We start from the raw sequence: 9,104 nt of genomic DNA, 5'->3' as shown, positions 1-9,104 counted from the left end.
GTCTTAATTCACTTTTTGTTGAGTATATTAAATATCAAAATTGAGTTTGGTAAGCCAATCAACAATATTGAGAATTTGCCGTTTTCACGAGGATGAATCTATTATAATGTATCAAAAACTTTGAGTTAAAAGAGCATGTTGTAACTCGTCTTTAGTAATGCTAGTGTTTACTCTAGCATTCCTTCCCAACACCAAATATCTAGCATTACTTCCCAACACCAAATATTAGTGGCCCATTTTCCCACTTACAACTACATGCAAATGTACACTTACAAACGCATGTAAGTATGTGTTGGTGTTCTGGTTTGTAAGTGGCCTTTGTTCCGGTCTTTCCAGGGTCTCCGTGGCCTTTGTTCTGGTCTTTACATTGTCGGTCGGTCTTTCAAAGCAAGTAACTTGTTTGCAAGTATAGTTTAGCTAGTTTGGTCCTGAGCCCACCTTCTTGAGCGATAACAAAGCCCAGTACGGTACACTGTTTGAGCGATGAACTGAGAGCTCCTTACACAAACAACTCCTTACCCAGTTTGTGTAGCCACTGTATTTTGCATCATTTTTTTGATGCAACCTTGATGTTTGTGGCTCCTGCAAACATGCAGAATTGCAGAATTGGTAGGTAAGTAAATTCAATTTTGTTAATTACATGCTTCATAAATTTGAAGCACCAACAAGAATAATAAAACAATGTCAGTCAAAAGCTTGCATGATCTTCTTATTTTTTTTTTAAATTCATATACTTTCTCTTATTTATTTTTTTTAAATTCATATACTTTCTCTTATTTTTCTTTTAAATTCATTTACTTTCTCTGTATATATGTATCTATTTATTCTTTATATGTTTAATAATTAATTCATTCATTCACAGTATCCATTCTCAGCAATACGTTCTTTGTATGAAATGCAGTGTTGATAAGAAAAAACCAAGAAATATTGCAAATTTAACTATTGATACATTTGGTTATTCACGATAGCATTCTTTTCCTCATATTGAAGTTCAGGATGAAGCCCAGCAAAATAATGATTCCATGAAAGAGTTCAAGGTCACCAAGTCGGTTTCAAAAATGTCTGCTATTGGTTTTAATCTTTCACGTTCTTGCTTGAGAAATACAAGAAACATTGTGAATCAACAAATACCAAAAACAGCCCACGGGGCTTTGGATTGACGGTGAATGGGTGCGCTGTTAAGGCACTCCTTGCGATAGGTCACCGGTTCAATTCCCCCTGGGTACTTAGTTTAGTCTTAACATAGAAAAAAAAAAAAAAAACAAATACCAAAAACAAAAGAGCACTAGCAAAAATGAAAACAAAAAATTTAACTACAAAATTAACACAAGGACAGTGGATCAAGGATAACAAACATAGACACCTTTCTATAAAAATTGAAAGTCTGAGTAATTCATACTCTAAATTTGCTTGGTACGAAAGGGAAGGAGAAGGAGCCTTTCCTTATATATGGTTTACTCGAGTAGGGCAGAAGACGAGAAATATTTTCCACACAATTTAAAAGCTTGAAAGTGTCGATTTTTTAAATTTTTTTAAACCATATTTTGCACTGTGTTCTACAGTAATTTTCTCTCTAATTTTCTCTTAGAGGATAAATTTGCTACTACTAAAGAGTTTAAGAGTTTAGACAACCATTAAACTATATCTCTGAAGAGTTTTAGAAGATTTTAAAGAAAAACGGAATGATGAGAAAAGTAAAAAATAAAATGCTGAGAAGAACAAAGTTGAAATCATGTCGCGCAAATCTGGCAAAGAACTAACCTATACATACCTTGTCCATACCTTGAGACTACCACTGTCTAAAAGCGCATAACCATGGCCCCACGCTAGCTGATTACAATTTTGAATCTTTCTTTTCACATGAACAACCGGACAACCAACCCTAGAGCACTCATGCCTGAGTCTTATGAAAATGCAGAAGCGGAAGAGCTGATAAATCTACCCAGGTAGAACATCACTCCAACACGAGTTTCTTCCCTTGCTTTTTCTCTCTGTATAGTAGGCTGAATCCAAAAATTGGATGTCGAAATCGTTATTACCCAGGGTCAAAGCCAATTATTTATTCCTGTTTGGGGCTTCCACTCCGCCTCCACTCCCATGCTTATCTTGATATTACTTCCTCTCTTTGCTCTGTGAAATGAATCGGGCAGATTAATTCACTTTCTCTCTCTTACATAGCAGCATTCACTTTCCTTAACCGAAGCAAATACAATTCTTAAGCAAATACAATTCTTTAACCGATCAAATACAATTCTCCATTAAATTTTGCAGCTTGAGCTTGAGCCACAGAGGACCAAGGTCTCATTCGAAGGGTTGTTGTTCGCTTCCAAAGCTTCTACCGCAAGGTGGGTTGATAGTTAGTCGTTTAGTGGCGTGTGTTTAAAGTCTTTAAGGACCTGCTCCTCATCTATGAAGGACTAGCGTCCGATGCCAAGGCTAACCTGTGCAAGCTTATAAAGGCCGAGCGTCATGCCAAAGGTTATAGTTAGTTTCAAGGGAAACGTGAAGGATGAGCGTGTCATGCCGACGCTGGTCGTTGGCTTTTAGGACAATCTTTTTCCCACATGCAGCTAATTTCACGATGTGTATACCTGTATCATTAGTATATTTTGATTGTAATATAAATGTACTAATGTCTTTATAAAATATTTTTATATTATAATTGTGGTTGAGAAAAATAGATAATTTATTAGTTCAAATTTTCAAACAAATCTTATGTTGATTCATTTAGCTATATTTAAGAGTTCATTGTTTCTTAAACACCCCCAGTTAACACAATAACATTTTATTACAAACGAAAACCAAACTGTAACACCCCCCGATATTCTAAATATTTGTACGAAAATCAAACTGTAACACCCCCCGATATTCTAAATATTTGTTTTTACTGCAGCTAAACAAACTATTACTTTTTCTTAAAATTATAAAGTACTTTTAAATTAAGTTGTGGAAATGAACTTTTGTGGTTGTTAGCAAATGCTGTTTTCTTTTGAGTAGTTAGTTAAAAGAGACAGTTACCTGCTCCAAGAAAATAAAGAAAACTAAATCTTGGAAAAATATTTTAAAAAGAGAAAAGATCAAAAGGATTGGGTATGTGAGATGAATAAGAGGAAAAACTGTGCTGAGAGGTTAGACATTTTGTGGAAACTGGCGTAGCGAATCTCACGGTAGGGAGGAAAACAAGTGTTGGTAGGGAGAGGTTAGACATTTTGTGGAAACTGGCGTAGCGAATCTCACGGTAGGGAGGAAAACAAGTGTTGGTAGGGAGGAAAACAAGTGTTGGTGTATGAAAACAAGTGTTGGTAGGGAGGAAAACAAGTGTTGGTGTATGAAAACAAGTGTTGGTAGGGAGGAAAACAAGTGTTGGTGTATGAATAGACCAAGAAAGATTTGGAAGTAGCAACAAATAAGTTAAACTCAGTTTGGAAATTACAAAACAAGTGTTGGTAGGGAGGAAAACAAGTCTTGGTGTATGAATAGACCAAGAAAGATTTGGAAGTAGCAACAAATAAGTTAACTCAGTTTGGAAATTACACCATCAGATAAGTGATATTCTTGGATATATTTTGATATGTAGTTCGGCCTTAATTGAGTTATTCAATGAATTAGAGCTATTTGTTGATCTAAATGCTTGGTCTGTTGATTCTAGTAATAATTCCGTAAAGTGTCTTCTAACTGAAGGATATAATTCTTTATCAAGTTTCCTGAACTACAAGAACAAAACAAGAACAAACATTTTCTTTACTCAATGAGAATTACAGTAATAATAGGTGCAACAGTGAGTTTAAGTCCAAGAAAAGAAAGCTAGTAATGGATAAGTTCAACTGGGAAGAAAAACTATCTTCTGAATTTATAGAACTCATATAGGGTTTAGTGGAATAGCTGTATGAAAGAGACTTAAATAAACATGAAAAAGCCTCAGCATGGCTATTCCCTTTAATATGGGTATTTCAGATACAAACCCTACCTGTTTACACAATTCCAACTTTCTCTGGTTATAAAACTTAGATCGAAGGTTATAAAGAATAACACAGACTTTACTAAATGTCTGATACCCCTAGAGGGTTCCATACGAAATAAATTACTCTTAACAAGATGTAATATCAGCATTCGGACTCAAGACGGAATAAGAATTGCAAACATGAAAAAGAGAATTTCTAAACCCCTACCAGACTCGACATAAATGCTACAAGGCATTCTGCCATACCTAAATTATTTAGTATCCATTTCCTTCGCCGCTTTAATCTGAGATAGTTCAAAGAAAAGAGACTCAACATTCCTTTTATAAGACCTATTGCAATAATGTTAAATCCTATAGAATTCCTGTAGAAGTATATTAGCAAAGCTATCGTATACAGAGTCTCAGCAGAATAGAAGAAATAAAAGCCGAAAGGCTTGAACTATACATTCTTAACCTTGTATTATAGCATTTCTGAATAACAAAAACTAGAGATACAATATATGGCCGAAATTGTAAAAGAACTCAACTATACATTCCTCATAAGTTCAAAGTGAAGGTGATAAGGCTGGTGTATAATGAATCCAGAGATATATTTAACTGATAGTTTCAAAGCAATAAGGATTTCTAAGTAAAAGCCAGAGTTACAATATATGGCCAAAAATTGCTAAAGAAACTACACAGTCAAGAAAACAAATATACAACGGGATTAAGGTTCTCTAAGCGGAGCAAAACCCTCAAGAAAATAACAACTTAAGCAACGGTCCGGCCCTCTGATTGCAGCATCCTGCCAAATATGGGCAATAGGAATTAAATACTCGACAACTGATGAGTTCTTCCTCTTGGAAGTCGAAGTCCGCAAGAGGGTTTCATCCTCAGTATCATCTAAACCTTGTGGCACCTGAAAGAACTTCCACAAGGAAGACATATAAGGGTTTCACCCTCAGTATCATCTAAACCTTGTGGCACCTGAAAGAACTTCCACAAGGAAGACATATAACCAGTGATTAGATTAAATACTCCTCAAGAACTGAAACAATTAAATGCAAGATGCAAAATCAGTTGTAGAACTTACCATTGGGAAGCAGCACGAAAACTCGGACAAGCAGTTGAACTCCAGAACTTGAAGATTCTAAAGCGGTCGATAGTCAAGCCCAAGTAGCCCAGAAGTCGGGCAATGGAGCTGGCGTATAAACAAACCCCCGTATCAGACAAAGGAAATGGATGAACCGGGACCCATGTTACAAGACCGGAGCAGAGCCGAAGCCTAATAAAGCTCTGGAGTAATATGTTGTTGAACAAAAACAAAACCACTGTGGAGAGAAGGTCAAAACCTATGAATGTCGTATGATCGAGTAAATTAACCGGGTTCATCGATGAGGGAGACAGATCCCAAGAGTAGGGCAACAAGTGGACAGCTCGATGAATGACGACAAGCCACCTAGGCCACATACAGTCAGGCCTATTAACTTTGCATACACTTGGCGGGTTCACAAGGACCAAGCTAGATATGTATTAAAGGAGAAGGTCAAAACCTATGAATGTCGTATGATCGAGTAAATTAGCCGGGGTCATCGATGAGGGAGACAGATCCCAAGAGTAGGGCAACAAGTGGACAGCTCGATGAATGACGACAAGCCACCTAGGCCACAGACAGTCAGGCCTATTAACTTCGCATACACTTGGCCGGTTCAGAAGGACCAAGCTAGATATGTACTAAAGGAGTTGTCTAACGAGGTGGAGGAATTACCCAGATGGTCAAAAGTGACCAGAATCCGGGTAAAAAAATTTCAAAAAATCTTATAGAAGCAATGCTTGAATCGTGTTTTTATGGTGGAAATGGATCTAGGACACCTAAAATTTTGAAATTTAACAACTATAACTTGGATTTACAAAAATCCTTGCCAGATTTTCTCTAAATATAACCGGAATTCCCATAACTTTCCAGACAACTCCTCGTCCTAGTTAAATTACACGTGTATTAAACACCGAAAATCCCACCAGTACTAGATACATTAAATAAGAAACAATTGCAAATCATAATTTAATGATGCCCGTGTAAATAATACCATCTTAGATTTAAGAAAAATCTATGCATAGTAATTTCTAAGGTCAAATCCAACCTTACCATATAAAAGGTAAGGTTGATATTATGTTTAATCTTTAGAATGATGATTCTCACTCCTTGTAAAGTCAAGAATTATCACAAATCTCTTTACTATGCTAAAATGACAGTGTATTATTGTATTTCTATTATAATTTTTTTTTTTAATGGATGTGTCACACAAACCTCCTTATGTGTAAGAGCTAAAACGATTTATTGTGTACAAAAGAACCTCCCATCGTCTGTCCCGCGAGATTTTTTCCTTTAAGTTACTTTGGTATAATTGTATTAGTGCCTTCAACCTCCATATATGAACATTCCTTTCGAATTTTCATTTTAATTTAGCTATAATGGATAAGAATTTCATTCGCCTTATATTTTAGAACTTTATTCCAACGACCTCTAACCACTCATGCTCACAACTGTAATGGATAATGACTTCGAAATTCACCCTAATTTCTTTTATTTCAAGACCACAAACCACTCCATAGACACATTTGTTTGCCATCATTCTGCACAATTTCAGGTAAGATACTATAAGGATTCTGATCAGCGATTGGAAAACTAACGCCATTTAGTGCATATCATTAGCGTGGTCGGATTTTAGAGCAACAGAATGTAGACACCTGACAAGATGTTACGTAAAAAGAACGTCATGAATGTCTCTTAGTCCCTACCGAAACCAGAGTTGTGGCATTAATTTTCATGTTCAGTGCTTTGGCGAATTGTGAGATGTCATGCAATGATGCAAGAACATGAGGATTCAGACTTAAATAGTCAGAAAATTGAACCAGTGGTCAAAAGCAGTTACATGTATGAAAGGCATAATTATTTCCACGGATTTACAAGGAAAACAAGTGTAGGTAGCACGTGTTAGGAAAACAGACTATAAGTCTATAATGATGTGAACGTAGTATTAATTAGTTGTATCATGATGTTTTTAATATAAATTGAAAATATATCTTTCAAAAGGATAATATTTCTAATAAATTGAAAATATATCTTTCAAATTTTCTATGTTTTTATAATTTTAAATTTTATTTAGTAGGTTGTATCCAACCTCCTATAATAAACTAGACCATGTATCTATAGTTAAGTTTTTTTTCGTTTTTTCGTTTTTAACACTAAAATAAAAATAATTAAATGGAAAAGTTAATATGGTATTTTATTTTAATCATTTTACCTTTCTCATTATTAATAAAAAAGATTGGTTCTTTAATTTTGTATATTATTTATATCATATTTTTATAAACAAATATCGTTTTTTAGAAAATTAGTTCTATTATGTGGTAATTGTTTTAAGCAAACACCTATTATTTTACTATAGGTATGAATATATGTAATTACCTTAATTTTATAGTTAAAAATTTATTGCTAAAATATTTATTAGGTGAACAGAAATGATAAGACAAACAGAACAGCTTTAATGGTCAACCATTTGCTTCTCAATTAAATCTAGTTATCAATTCTTTAAGTGTTATCAATTCTTAAGTGTTAATTATTTATTATCAATTATACTTACTTAAATATAGTTATCAATTTTTAATGGTCAATCACTTATTTTTGCATGGAACCATAAATTTCCTATGTAATAAACAATAACAGTAACAAATTAAAACATACACACTCAAAATCAAACATAAACTAGATTCTCACTTTTACCTTAATACCTAATTCCACTCGCCATTAGTAAAAACTTCTGCTTTGCAACCTCTCCTGTTTTTATTTTCCTTTTTCTTCCTTTATAAAAAAAATAAGCACTCCATATTTGCCATGATCATTTAAGCATGGATATATATTCCATTGCTATATAAGCACTCCATATTTGCCATGATCATTTAAGCATGGATATATATTCCATTGCTTTGGGTGGACTATTTGACTTAATTATTTTTAACTCATAATTATAATTCAAGGTTTTATAATTTATACTACATAATTTTATAATGATTTTTTAAAATGATAAGTTTAATATTTATAATTTATTCTATTATAGTGTTATGGATGGTTTTTTATGTTATTTTATGCATTCAAAAATACATTTTAAATATTAAAAATTTGCAAAAAATTCATATTTTGGTAAAACAAAGAACAAGAGCTTTTGAGACATATTTTCTGCAATAATCACACCAAAATTCATTTCGTCAAGACAAGATGAAGAGGCAGATCAAGGCATGAGTACAAATAGAGCAACTTAGAGACACAAGGTTCAATTAACGGCTATAACACCTAGTTCATAAATAATATATATTTATTTTTATAATTTTAATAAAAACTTTTAGTTTATAAATAATATTTTTTTTATAATTTAATATAAAAAACCACTTTATATTTAGTATTTCAATCACATTGTGCTAATTAATAACCTAGGTATATGGTCTCTATTAATAAATCATAATTAACCATAGCTAATTATAGATAAATATATTTAAATTATAATTGAAGATGATTTATTATTATTTAAAAATAAATAAATATAATTTTTATATTAATAAAAAACTGGATTTTTTTGACAGAACGCTTACCATAGCTAGCTGAAAATTTACCATATATCCCTTTAACTATTCTTACGATCAAAATAACACCCAATACCCTTAAAGTGGGGCATGAACAAAACACCTTACAACTAAAAACACAACAAAATCTCTCGAGAATGAAGCATAATTTACATGGCAACATAAAAACATTTTTGATTGAGATGGCCCCAAAAGACACAACAAAATCTCTCGAGAATGAAGCATAATTTACATGGCAACATAAAAACATTTTTGATTGAGATGGCACCAAAAGACACCTTCAAAGAATTCGTTCCTCAGCTACGGCCATTCCTAGCAGTATCATCTTCACGCGGGTGATGAAGTCTCTTCTTCTAAGGAACAACCCCAATACCAGTACCTCCCTAACCAAGATGATAGCTACCAATAATAATATTTTCCAAAGTTTGGACCCTAGCATTGAGAGAAAAAAATCTCTTACCGTAACCCATTCACGGTGTTTTTCATATACTAAGATGACACGACATCTTCGCCTCCATAAAAATTT

General features: G+C 33.5%; 2 long non-coding RNA genes across 2 annotated transcripts; both read right to left on the bottom strand.

Annotated features, from left to right (window-relative positions):
* Positions 1 to 367: 367 nt before the first annotated feature.
* LOC149238566 (uncharacterized) lies at positions 368 to 4,249 on the bottom strand. The gene is made up of 2 exons (XR_016245401.1): positions 4,208 to 4,249; positions 368 to 582 (listed from the first exon to the last, which is right to left on the bottom strand). It is a non-coding gene; the product is annotated as an uncharacterized LOC149238566 (long non-coding RNA).
* A 353-nt stretch (positions 4,250 to 4,602) lies between these two features.
* On the bottom strand, positions 4,603 to 5,257 carry LOC149238565 (uncharacterized). Its single transcript, XR_016245400.1, has 2 exons — positions 5,034 to 5,257; positions 4,603 to 4,936 (listed from the first exon to the last, which is right to left on the bottom strand). It is a non-coding gene; the product is annotated as an uncharacterized LOC149238565 (long non-coding RNA).
* Between the last annotated feature and the right edge of the window lie 3,847 nt (positions 5,258 to 9,104).

The sequence above is a fragment of the Pinus tabuliformis genome, chromosome 8 (genome assembly GCF_031772625.1).
Source record: "Pinus tabuliformis cultivar Carrire ecotype Pingquan chromosome 8, CPIR1, whole genome shotgun sequence".
Classification (NCBI taxonomy): domain Eukaryota; kingdom Viridiplantae; phylum Streptophyta; class Pinopsida; order Pinales; family Pinaceae; genus Pinus; species Pinus tabuliformis.
Note: the sequence above shows the minus strand (reverse complement) of the source record. Positions and strands in the feature narration are given on the sequence as shown.